Below are 13,383 nucleotides of genomic sequence, written 5' to 3'. Positions count from 1 at the left end.
GTCTTGTCTTGATACTCTGACCTGATCTCACTGACACTTAGTTCTACACACTTCCTTTCTTCTCTCTCTGACTTCCACGAGATTTCTTTTAATGGATACAGGCTTGACAACAATCGTAGCATTGCAAGGCCCTGGATCTGTAGTTGTCTTTGATTTGGATTTATCATGCTATAGCACAGGGCACAATTTAGATGGGAAAATCCAAAAATAAACCAAATTGCATGTGTGAAATGGCATGCCACCCTTTGTAGTGTAATAAAATCTCAAAGGCATCCACTCTTTCATGTCCTGGGACTTGAACACTGTCTTTGCAAAGCTTACCAACACTATGGTTTCTAAATCCTTTTAGTAGCTATAACTTAATAGTGCCTTTAATTATCAGCTGGAATGCAGCAAGTGCCTCAGGGTTCATGCTCAAATTCATGGCCTACACAATCAAGGGAAGTGATGCTATTAATTGGTATGTGTCAAAGAGAAGCCACAAAGTAAGTACTTAAGTGAAAATGTGGAACCACCAAATGCCATTTTGAGAAGAAAAAGAAGAAAGAAAGCTTGCATAAATCTTCAATAAACTGTACTATGATTATTAATTTTCTGCTCAGCAGCTATTGACGTATCTCTTCCTGTATCTAACATAAGCTTTATTGTAGGTATATACATATTAAAAACACATAACATATATTGGTGTGGATCGAGAGTAGCTCCAGACATGGATAGGCATTCATGAGACATAAACCCACACACCAGCGTGGAGGGGACTGCTGTAATCATTTTCCTCAGTTTAAGTAGTGGTGTAGGAGGTCCTTCTGTTTATATGTTGCTTTCATTGGTTAATGAAAAAAGAAACTGCCTTGGCCTAGTTGATAGGACAGAACTTTTGTAGGCAGAGAAGACAGAACTGAACACTGGGAGGAAGAAAGGCAGAATAAGAGAGAGACACCATGGAGCCGCCAGGCTCAGATACGTTGAATCTTTTCTGGTAGGTTACTGCCATGTGGCAATACATAGAATAATATAAATGAGCTAAATCAAGGTATAAGAATTAGCCAACAAGATGTTAGAGCTAATAGGCCAAACAGTGATTTTATGAACACAGTTTCTAATGTGGTTATTTTGGGTGTAAGCTAGGTGGGCAGCTGAGATGAACAAGTAGGCCCTCTCCTTGTAACAATTAGGGCTCCCTCCCAAAGATGGCATTTAGTCAACATCCCCTATCTATAGTAAAGACTTGGTCCAGATGATGCCCTCCACCATTTGTCTCAACACTGAAGTGCCTAACAATTCTGGTTGGGTGATCTTGAGTACTGCTAATACACTTGTCAAGCTCTCGGTTCAGTGTGCTTTGCACATAGTGAGTGCTCATTAAATGAAACCCGTTTGCTCTGCTCTTGTTTACAGCCTCTCTGACAGTTATCTGCATCATATGATCTTCACCATCTGCCTGTCTCCCATGTTACAAAAAATGACTTTAATTGCTTTGAAAGTAGGGTAAGACTTATCAGCCTCACTCTGTGACACAGTTAGGTTGCTCTGTGTTCTATATTATCAAATTAAAATTTTAGAGTAATTGTGATAAGAACTGAGTAGAGTGTGCGTGCGTGCCTGTGTGTGTATGTGCCTGTGTGTTTGTGTGTGTGTGTGTGCATGTGTGTGCAGAAGTGCAAGACCTGGCTGTTACCATCTTAGAATGTATAGTGTCCTAGCGATTGTAGGGTGATAATGAAACAGAAAAAGTATCACTGACTAGGTTAAGGCAATGGGGTTCATTGAAGTATAGATCAAAGCTGTGTTCAAAAAAGGATGCTTTTTAATCAAATGCCTGGTCTTGGAATATAGCTGAATGAGAAAACAAGCTTGTGTTCAGTTTGTGCAAAGGCCTGGCTTTTATCTCAGCACCATTCCTAGACTTTCTAAACCAAACACATCATAAAACGCATAATCAAACAGTAACAGTATTTCTGAGAAGCAATAAAATTTTAGACACAATAGAGGTTCATGCAACAAAAGCTATGAAGCAGTGGTTTCGTTTACCCTTTAATACTGGAAGAAATATGTCTGATTCTGGCATGGCTGTATCTAGGATATCTGCTATTGTACTTAGCACTCTTTCTATGGTTATCTTTGTTCCTGAGTGAATTTACCATTAGAAGGGAGTTTCCAAAGGGCAGGACTTATAAACAAAAGATAAACTACCTAACCAGAAGGAGAAGGCCACTAACAATGATCAGGCCACTAACATTGGGATTGTTGATGGTTGATTCAGCCTGAGTTACATTCATATCTCTGAAATGATTACAGTGGTCCGATGGAGGAGGTGTGCTGAGGCTTTTTGTCTGGTCTAGGAGATATACTGAGGCACATTTGTGATCCATGATCAGGAGTCACTCTTTTCAGAAGGCTATTAATAAAGATGTGAAAATGATACTGACTTTTCCATCATTCAGGGCCTCTATCACATCTCAAAGAGTGGACAACAATGAGAATGGTATCTTTGTGAAACTATTAGAAACTCACTAGATAAATACTGAATTCTGTATAACTGAATAAAAAATACTCTAATATTGGGCAATGAAAAACTTACATAAGATATCTCCGTGGAGAACAGGATTGTTGCCCACTGCAGTGGATAAGGACCTCAGTTCCTATTACATGTTAAAAAAAAACAGATTAAAAAAAAACAGATGAGGGCAAGTGCATTTGTTAGCTCTAATGATAGATGAATAAGAGGATTCTGCAGCTATCGGCAATCAGGTTAACACTAGTTCAATGAGAGATGCTACTATCTCAAAGTACCAAGGGGGAGAGATGCAAAATGGCACATCCAGTTTCCTTTTCTGGCATCCTTGAGTGAGTGCACAGACCTCTGCTTCTGTCCAAATGGACACATATATGGGCACATATAGCATACATACATATATTACTCTTGTACACCTACATATTTACTCATTATACTCATACACTTACACAAACAAAATTTTTTGATTTTAACTTTATTATTTATTTGTAGTTTATCTTTGGTCACTGTACTTAAATCTTCAGAAACTCAATTTGTCTGTAGGTTAAGAACAATAGTTTAAATAAAAAATTGAGGTTCATTTGAATAAGAAATTACTCCTCTACACACACCTTTCCTGACTGTCTCCTGTTATTTTTTAACTCCAAAAACAGTTATTCTTAATCTAGGGCATGACATTATCCAAATAGGAAGTTATCCTCAGTTCACACAACATCATCTTGTCTTCTTGTGGCTCCTGAATGTCTGAAAATTCATAGAGCAGAACACATGGAGAATTATTGTCATAACTCAGACTTTTCTTTTTCTTCTGAATAATTGTAACTATAATCTCTACATGATATCCTTTGATAGAAATATCAGAAAGAAATGGAGAAAAATTATGTAATTTACCTACAATGACTAAATTTGCTATTGCAGTCACAGATCACCCTTATTTCATGATCTACCCAAGATTTTTAAACTCCGTCGATACAAGTATCTAAATTATTTCATTTGTACATGCAAATGGAATTTAGCTTTAAAAGAAATCTTTGTAGGGGTAGTTTTAAAATGTATACTTATTGGGGATTTATTTTGAATAACTTCCTTATTAAAACTGCTTGAGTCTTTTTTCAAGCAACCTAGAACAATTGTCCATGACACTCATTCTTACCGTATATAGTGAACATTTAAAATATTTTGTACAATTAACAATTTGAAAGAAATGGAGGTGACAGTGATAAAGAATATGAAATGATGACTGTCACCATGAAAGCTCTATTGGCTCTCATATTCAAAAAAATACTGTATTTGTAATATGAATCCTTTTCTCTTTCCTACAAAATTTTATTTTAATTTTCCCTATTTTAATTAACTTCTGAAGTATATATATTATTAACTTACCCAGGATTCTTTTCAAGTACAGGGGAAAATAGAACAATACAATACAATATAACCAGAGAACAGTTTATATCAATCAGTCATATGGGTAAATATCTCATTTTTAAAAAATAATTTTATGATTAAAACAACAAATATTTGATGTTTTCAGGTACTGTGGAGTCATTATAGCATCCTACTACAATTACCTTTAATCTAATCAGTTAAAATTCTATTTAAATGGAAAACTATTATATGTAAAACTGTTAAATTCTTTCCTCATAATCTATGAAAGTTTAATTTAAATCTCATAAACAGGACGTTTGCTAAACCAGACATCCCAAATACAAGGGCCAGATCATGTTAATTTCAGAAGTTCACAGAATCTCATTTTGGTAGAAACGCATCATCTGCGAGAATGCCTTGATTAAAGTGACCCCAGAGGGGCAAATGTGCATTTGGGCCTTGGAAATGATCATATTGTCACTTCCAGAGGAGTGAGGCATTCAGGTCTTCCAGCATGTCTTCTCTTCTCACTCGCATAGTGTTTCAGAGGAAAAACTGTAGTTGTTGATATTTGTACATAATCAAACATAAATGAGAGGGGCAATCTCCAGAAGAGGAAAAAAAAAACCTTTTTAAGTCAGGATATCATGCATCTCAATAAGCTAAAATCATTTATCTTAATAATCATAGCAGAGTAATATTCCAAAAAATTATGCCCACTGCCTCATTAAAAATTGTTCAAGAAGGTAGAACATTAGACAAGTGTAAGGGAAATTTAATACTAGTCAGCTAATTATTTTTGTTGAACTGCATAGGTCTATTGACTTTAAATAGTTATCCAGGACACTACCATCAGATACTGTGTGCAGATTGCTTTTACTGATTCCCTTCCCCTTTTTGCCATCATATGCTGAATTAGTTCACTTAGCTTTATAGGAGAGTCTGTATGAAACTTTTAAAAAATTTAAATTGTGGCAAAGAACACATAATATAATATTTATGGATGATTGCTGGTGATACTAAAAGGAATAGTCAAAGAATGCCTAGACTTGTAAATGCTGCTTTATTAGAACATGCTTTTGGTGGGAACGATGAATCATGACTGAATGTTGATAAACCTTGAATCATGGCTAGTAAAGTTGGAACTCAATATGTACTTGATAATATTTCCCCAAAATTTTTTCTTTTACTTTGTAGGCAACCTGAAACCACACCACTCTCAGCAGTACATATTCCAGTTTCTATCTGGACTTGCTAATCCAGCAGGCTTTCTAATGTAACTGTCTTTATCTATAAATGCATGCAAAATGTTACATCTTAAGTCGTAAGTTGGAAGCGAAATTAATTATGAATGAGAGCCAGTGAAGGACAAAAACACAAGAAGCTGAAAACCGGGTGACATTTTAAGCAGATTCGTTGATTACAATGCTTTTTATTTTGTAACGGAGATGGACGAACTTGCCAATTCTAAGCCCTTAACATGGTAATACTTAAAACAACTCGCTTTGAAAGGCTAACAATAGATTTTAGTTCTTCCACTGTCACATCACAGCAAAGTCACACAAACATACAAATAATAAGCTGGAGACCCCACTAAAATATTTGCATCTTAGATACCTTCTAAAAAGCTTTATGGGCGCAAAAGATATCACTGCTGCTCCAACAGAGGGGCCTTTGATGTTCCCTCATCTTTACATCATAGAAGGAGCTCAAAGGGTTAATTAAAATTTAATGATATCGGCAGTACTTTGAAAAAGTTATGAACTTGGGTGAGATCAATCATTTTCTTGGACTGCCTGACTTCAAAGCAGACATTATGCAAAAGGAGGCGGGGGAGAGTGCTTCCATTCTGAGCTGAATTCATAAGCAAGGATTTTCTCATTAGTGGGCTGTACATGGAGGAGATTCCAAGTTCAAACTAAAAGGAGGTGAGATGCCAAAAAGTGGTTAATCTCAATGTTAAGTCTTTGATGCTGATCAGTTTCATCTTTCAATGAACACATTGAGAGAAACATTGCAACACTGACAGGCCCCAGATATGGAAATTTGGATTAAGAGGACTAAACAGATAGTTTTCTTTTTTCTTCTTCTTCTTTATTTGTACCTTGAGAGTCACATTTTGTTTACTCCTGTTCAGGAGGAAAAAATGAAACCAAACTAATTAACTTGTTTACTCATTTTCCAGGACTGTCTATAAAGTGGCATTTAAAGTGACTAATTTAAACTTTTCTCAACTGTAAACTTTTCCTTTTCTCTCTGGTCTTTCAGTTAAATGTATTCTCCTAACTCTTTCTGTGACATTCATCTATTTATAAAAGCATACTTTCCTTCCAGTGAATAGGAAGTCTTTGTCTTTCTCACACTTTACTCTGCTGTGTTTGGCCTGTGAGCTTGATCACTTGAACTCAAGCCACAAATGCAGAAGACTTGCTTTTACAAAATTTAAAATTGGTCACTGGACACCAAGAGCAAACCAAAACATGACTCTGACTACACCAGTTCAATTCAGTGCATCTCCCTGTCAGTGCCTGGCGTCAGAGAATTAAAGGGGGAAGTCATAAATATATTTAAACAGTACTGTTACATATGTCGTGCATCCAAGAAAACAAATCATCTAAGTATCAACACATGATACTCACCTGCTACAGTGTCATAAAAGTAAACCCATCAAAACATCCATTTTAGTGAAATAGAAAATTTGATATTGTATTTACCACAATGCCGTTTTCCCCATTTTAAATCTTGTCTAAGAAAGGTGAATGAGGCATCATAGACACCGCAATTTTTCAGCGTGTGTGTGTTTTTTTTTTTTTTAGAGAGAGAAATAACAACATGATGATGTGTCATCTCTGAAAAGGTCTTCGCTGGACTGTATATTAAGCATATTTAAAACAACTTTTTAGTATGTTATTATTCTACTCAATAACTATGGAATGGAACTCCGAACTTGAGAAGATCCAATCATTAATACCATCCAGTCTACTCCTTCATTTATCTGCTTAAATAATACAGTGCCTCTTTACAAAGCTTCATAATCCTATAAATTGTGATGATACTCATTGTGAAAATGTTGCCCTGGGTGACTCTGAGGGTAGAGTTCCAGGGCTGGGAGGCTTTATTGAGAAACTCATTCAAAGAGGAAGCCAACTACATTTCTGCAGATATATAGAAAGCAGACCATTCAACTGAAGCACATTCAGCTGAAGACATTATCTGATTCAAATTTCCATCTTTACCTAATAAATCACATTTGGTAGCAAAATTCAATCAGGCACCGTCTGCCCAGAACACCACACCCAGATTGACCTTTGTGAATTAAAAATGGTTATTGAGGGATATGCAGACTTTGACATTCTCCATATTTTCAGAAATTAAATCAAGTACTTCCTCTTCACAGTTATTGTTTATCTATGGTTACTCTGAGACTCACTATAAGTCAGTACAACCTCGTCTATCAATTATCCTTCCATAAAATCTATGATATCTTTTCAGAAATCAATCTTTTTCATTAATAAAATTTTATCTCTTCTTTCTTTCTCATGAACAAATATTCTTAAGTGCCTGTGATCTTTATTATAATAACTTTAATTTAATATCATTAAATTTACATGTTTTAGTTCATCAGATAGCACTTGGGTAAATAATATAATAGGCAAAACAAAACAAAAAATAAAATAAAACAGAAAATCCCCAGAGATTCTAGATCCAAAGTTTGACACGGCCAAAAATAGAGAAACAGCATATGTAATTAAATCATGTGGAGAGTCAGATTGCATAAGAACTTGACATTTTTGCAACAAACATCTGAAGGTAGCAGAGAAGTAAGCAAAATGAACATTCAAGAATCGGAATTTTATAGCAAAATAGCTATGCAGAGCCACAAAGAGAGGATGCTGATACATTCTACTTCAGAAAGTTCCTGCAGCGTAGGAGGTAAAAATCACATTTTAGTGCACCCACTACAGACTTATTTGCTATTAGTTTCATTTCATTCTTTGTATAAGAAAAAAGTCTTATCTTACCATCCACAAAGTTTTCTTGTTACCTATTTACTTTGATTTTTCTTTTTTAATAGATACCTTCTTAACATTTATCATGAGTAAAATGTAAAGTCTAAGAATGCTTTTTAACTCTTTATTCTTGTAGAGTGTCAACATAAAACTATACCAAGAAATACTTCAAGCAGAAACATTTGCTGATGATGTAACTGTTAACAATATCCTTATCCAAAAAATCTTGAGGGGTCTGATAATTATTTATTATACATATATTCCTGATCCTAATTGAAGCCTTAGTATTCTGGGGGCTCATTTCAAATTTCTATTGACTACAATTGTTTTCCAAATCAAAATTATAAAGTTGTCAAATTAGGTGACATCAGATTTATGCTTTACATGTGGGAGACTTTTGATTTAACTATTGGTGCAGGAAAATTGTCTGTATTCTGTCAATCTGTTTATTTTAAATAAATGCTGATTGGCCAGGCAGGAAGTATGGGTGGGTCAACCAGATAGGAAGTATAGGCGGGGCTATGAGAACAGGAGAAGGCTAGAAAGGAGGAAGCCCATTCCTCCATTCCTGCCCAGATCACCAGAGAAGTAAGATGTAGCCTGCCCAGCTGTGAAAGGTATTGAGCCGTGTGGCTAACATAGATAAAAATAACGGGATAACATAAGTTATAAGAGCTAATAAGTAGTCGGAGCTAATGGGCCAATCAGTTTTGTAACTAAAGGAGATCTCTGTGTGATTTTCTTTGGGGTTTGCTGGCTGTGGGGTATCGGGCTGGACAGAAACCCCAAAAAGCAGGCCCCATCATGCTACAAGCTATTATTTTTTTTTGGTTTATTTGTATGTTACAGCTTAGCTACTGGAATTATTTGTTTCTACCTTGATCAGAATGTAGTAGGAGCCTCTATAACTCGTTCACTTTATTAAGCAGGGTCTGTCAATAATGATCTTACTTCTCACTCAGAATAAATTATCTGAGTGCTTTTGAAGCAACTTTGTTAATGCTACTTGACACTGTATATTTCGTGAAAAAAGGTGCTTCAATACTGACCATTTATGGTTCTTTTCCAATTTCACAGTAGGATGCTTCCTTAGTTTGCCTGTATCTCATTTGCCATAATTAACCAAAAAACAGCATTTTGATTTTATTTTAAGTTTTTTTTTCTCAAAAAGGAAAAGTGTGAGAAGCTTATTCCACTTGGGATAACCAAAATTAGAAGACAAAATGAAATCTGTACCTTAACTCAATTCTTTGAAATAGGGGCCAGACTTTCTTGCCTGACACCTATTGTCAAGGACATGCAAAAAGGTCATTGGTTTTCAAAATAAAGATGTATGTTAAAGTTGAAATGTATCTCAATCCTGTAACTTTATGGCCAGGTAAGATTCCTGAAGGTGATCATTAGAGGCAGGTCCTATGATTGAAGCATCGAGCTTGGTGAGTCAAACCGGAGATGATGAGAGCGCAATCAGGGGAGGAGAGATCAATCAGGAAAGACAGAGGAAATGAGGAGAAAAAGTCCTCCTAAAAAGAAATAAGGGCTTTAAATTCATCAGTCTCAATGAGCACTGAAAAAATAGAGAGGGGTGATTAAAAAGAACAAGGAAGTAAGACAAAAAGGAGGGGTCTTTGGGTAGAGAAAAAAAGCAGAAAGTTAGATTTGTGCCAGTCCCTGCACATTTTCTTATATAAAAATATATATGAAGTTTCAAAAATGTACACCTTTATTGAACCCAATAGGAAGAATTTGGCAGTTGGTAGTTGCATCTAAATTTTCTGAATTCAGATCCTGTTTCTGAAATGCAGCAGTGATGTCTGTGGTCAACTCTCAGTGTTGAAACTCTCATTATGTTTCTAGAAAAGGGTAAATGTATTTAACTTGGTTTGTGATGATGAATCTAGAAATAAAGTTTCATTATGGAACCTAGAACATAACAAGCAGCCTGAGATGCATCACTAAACCTATTTCAAGCTAACAATATGTTTAAAGAGGTTTATGCTATAAATTTCTGTAATTTGCTTTCAAAATCAATCATCATCAGGCTGAGAATTCACTTCACATAGTAAGTTCACTACATAAGTAGAAAACACTCATTTTGCATATTTCTCCTTAAATTAATTAACTATAAGTAAACCCTAAAGTAAAAGTGATTTCTTATTTTACTACATTTAAGATTCCACCTTTGAATTTAAGCATGAAATATTTAAGAATTGATATATTGGTCAGTATCAAGTTACACACATACACATGATATCCATTAAAGCACACTCCACACCCCCCAAAAACCAGTTACTTGTGTTTCCATGATTATGGAGTATCTGGGACAATTTGCTCACATGCATACAGTAGTGTCCTACTAAAGTTGTAAATGTTAAGTGTATTCTGTAAAGAGAAGAAGAGAGCATGCACATTTTTACTTTGGTTGGCTGATAAGATTGGATAGGGAAGCTTTCATGAATATTCTCCTTGGACACTTCAATAACTCAATGATAGACTGTCCATTTTCTGAGAGAGGGGGAAACAGGAGCATGTTTTCCTGCACTCAACAGGGACTTCTGTCTTCAGCAAACTTAGCCTTTGCTTCTCAATAAGCATACGAGACACAATCGCTTCATCTGTAGGAGAACAAAAGTACAACTTTTTCCACACATTATTTGGGAAGAAAATACACATATCCAGATGGCAAAATGACTTTAAATGGTGATCCACTGAATCCCTCAAAGGGTACTAACAAGACTTGTTGAACAGCACGACCAAAGCATACATATATATGCTCAGTTTATGTATAAATGACATACAGTCACTTGAGTGAGCCATGTTTGGCTCTTTCCTTTCTTAGGGTTTCATCATTCAATACTATCCCTTACCAACTGAGCAAGAGGGGTTGTTTGGGTGGCTCAGTGAATAGAAGAGCTTATGATGCAAACATGAATGGATGCATTCAATCTCCACAACCCACAATAAGAGAAATGCTAACTCCCAAAGCTTGTCTTTGACCTGAAGTCAAGGCACATGTTTTTTCTTCTTCACTCTGTCTCTATTTTGCTTTCTTTCAAACATATACAGAATTAAAATTACTTTCTCTACCTTAGTTTGGAGACGGAATCTCTCTTTCATCCTATAACGGATGGTTTTCAACTTTGCTGGCTGGCTAGAAAGCTCAGGGATTTTCCTGTTTCCTGCTGTGATCCAAGAGTGGGGTTATAGATATTGGTCACAACATCTAGCTTTAATGTGAGTACTAAGGATCTGAATTCAGACCCTCTTGTGTGTGTAAGCATTTTGTGGAAGGCCCTTCACAAGCAGCCTCCCTCCAACAGATTGGTACCAATGTGGCAAACTAAAATTCACTTAAAACTTTGAGAGAGTTTAATCCTAGACTCAAAAATACAGAGTTTAACACAGCTTCTTGCTGTTTACTGGCAATGTGCCACAGCTCCTTTAAGAGAGGTTTTCCTGACTCAGTTGTAGCTGAAAAAACAAAGCTGTGCTGTTTTTAAATGCCGGCTTTCTGGGGGGGTGCTGCCAGTGAGACCTCTGGTTCTTTCAGGAGATGGAGCATTTGAGTGGGATTTGTGAGCAATATGTTGGGCTTGCTTGATGGCAACATGGATCAGCTGTGTGCCTGGAAGTCGGCTGGTGTATGGCTCAGAGGCACAAGTGACTGGGCCATGCTAGACTGGGCAGGGCAAGCAAGAAGTACCATATATACCATAGTAATGACCATAGTAATGGCACAGCTTAAGATTTAAGGCATGCTTAGCATTTTTCTTTTTGTTTGTTTGTTTGTATTGTTTTCTGAGACAGGATTTCTCTGTAGCTTTGGAGCCTGTCTAGGAACTAGCTCTTGAATTCATAGAGATCTGCTTGGCTCTGACCCCTGAGTGCTGGGATAAAGGTATGTGCCACCACCACCCGGCAGAACATATTTTCAAGAAAACTCAGAAACCTATAAACGGACGCCTGCTTAGCCACCTACACTGTTGCCTGGGTCTCTCCAAAGTGTTCACTGGACTTAAATACAGCACTAGAGCTGACTTTGCAATATTCAGTGTATCTCAATCATCTGATGCTGCTTCATAATATGTTGAAAGGATATAGGAGACTGAAAGTTTGTGAAAACAATTTTCTTAAGTCACTACTTATTTTTGCTTAATTCTCCACTCTGTGTTCTAAATTCATAACTAAACTGGGAGCAAAATACACTATCTCTGGCCTTAGAGAACTTACAGGCTTATAAGAAATGTGGGCATGACCAGAACAATTAAAGCAAGGGTGAAGTCACAGTCATGCATACAGCAATAAATGGGTGTAAGAACATATAATCACACAACTTCGAGTCTTTTGTGATCATTGGCAAGACACTGAAGTTTAAAGTCAGATATTTGAGAGAACGTGTTTTATTGATGCAATGAAAAACAGCTGAAAATCTTTGTGTTATTCATTGTATTTATAGAACTTCATGGTTTCTATATAAGTCATTACTGCATTACTGAAGCTTTCTCAATATTAATGTGAACAAATCGTGAACATAATGGCTTGGTATACACAATGGCAAGTTTTACATCCATCTCTCTGATCACACTAAATATAACTACAAATATGCTATTGCTATAAACATTCTTTATTATTTCACATTATGGATGGTCTATTCAAGGCTGGCAAATATTTTCTTTTCATTAGCAGCAAACTGCTCTTGGAAGAAGGAAAATATCTTAAACATAAGCCAAGCAATAAGAATAAATTTGACTTTTTATTTTGGAGTGAAAAATGTTATTGGGATAAAATCTTCCTGCAATAGGTGAACTATTCCCCTGATAGTATCTTTCCAGTGAATAATTCTTATATTTCATTCACAAATCATTAAAAGGAATCGAGCATGTGTGTTCCTGACAAAAGTAAGAATGCAAAAGGTTTGTGTGTGTAAGGAAGCAAGGATATATTAGCAAGGGAAAAAATTCATCATGGAAATAATTTCTTTGCTTGAAATAATAAAATGGATATTTTGTATGCAATTTATACAATGATTTTTATAAAACTCCAAATAATATTAACCATTTCACCTAAAGCATTTGTAATACTAAATTCAAGGCCCTAATTTGAACTCCAGTACCTTACATACTCACAGACACACATTACACATATTTCATGGAAATTAAATATTGACAGTATTTTATGTATTAATAAATACTAAAATATTTTAAATTGCAATTTATGACAAATCCTGAGAATCTCTAGAATATGACGAAAATGTTCTCATTGCAAGTTATTGATAATTGATACTAAAGCAAGTTACAAAACTTAGAAATATCAAATTTTGGTTTTATCTTTCTTTGTAATTTTGGAAAAAGGAAACGTAGAACTCAACTACAGATTTGGCATCTCTTTCTGATCATAAGAAAATAGCATTTGTAGTGAAATGAAACTGAAAATTCTATTATTAATTGGCTGGTTTAGTTTCTATAGAAGGTATCAAACAGACCAATGAATCTA

The sequence above is a fragment of the Myodes glareolus genome, chromosome 9, assembly GCF_982192425.1.
Source record: "Myodes glareolus chromosome 9, mMyoGla1.1, whole genome shotgun sequence".
Taxonomy (NCBI): domain Eukaryota; kingdom Metazoa; phylum Chordata; class Mammalia; order Rodentia; family Cricetidae; genus Myodes; species Myodes glareolus.
The sequence above is the reverse complement of the archived record's forward strand: the minus strand, read 5'-3'. Positions refer to the sequence as shown.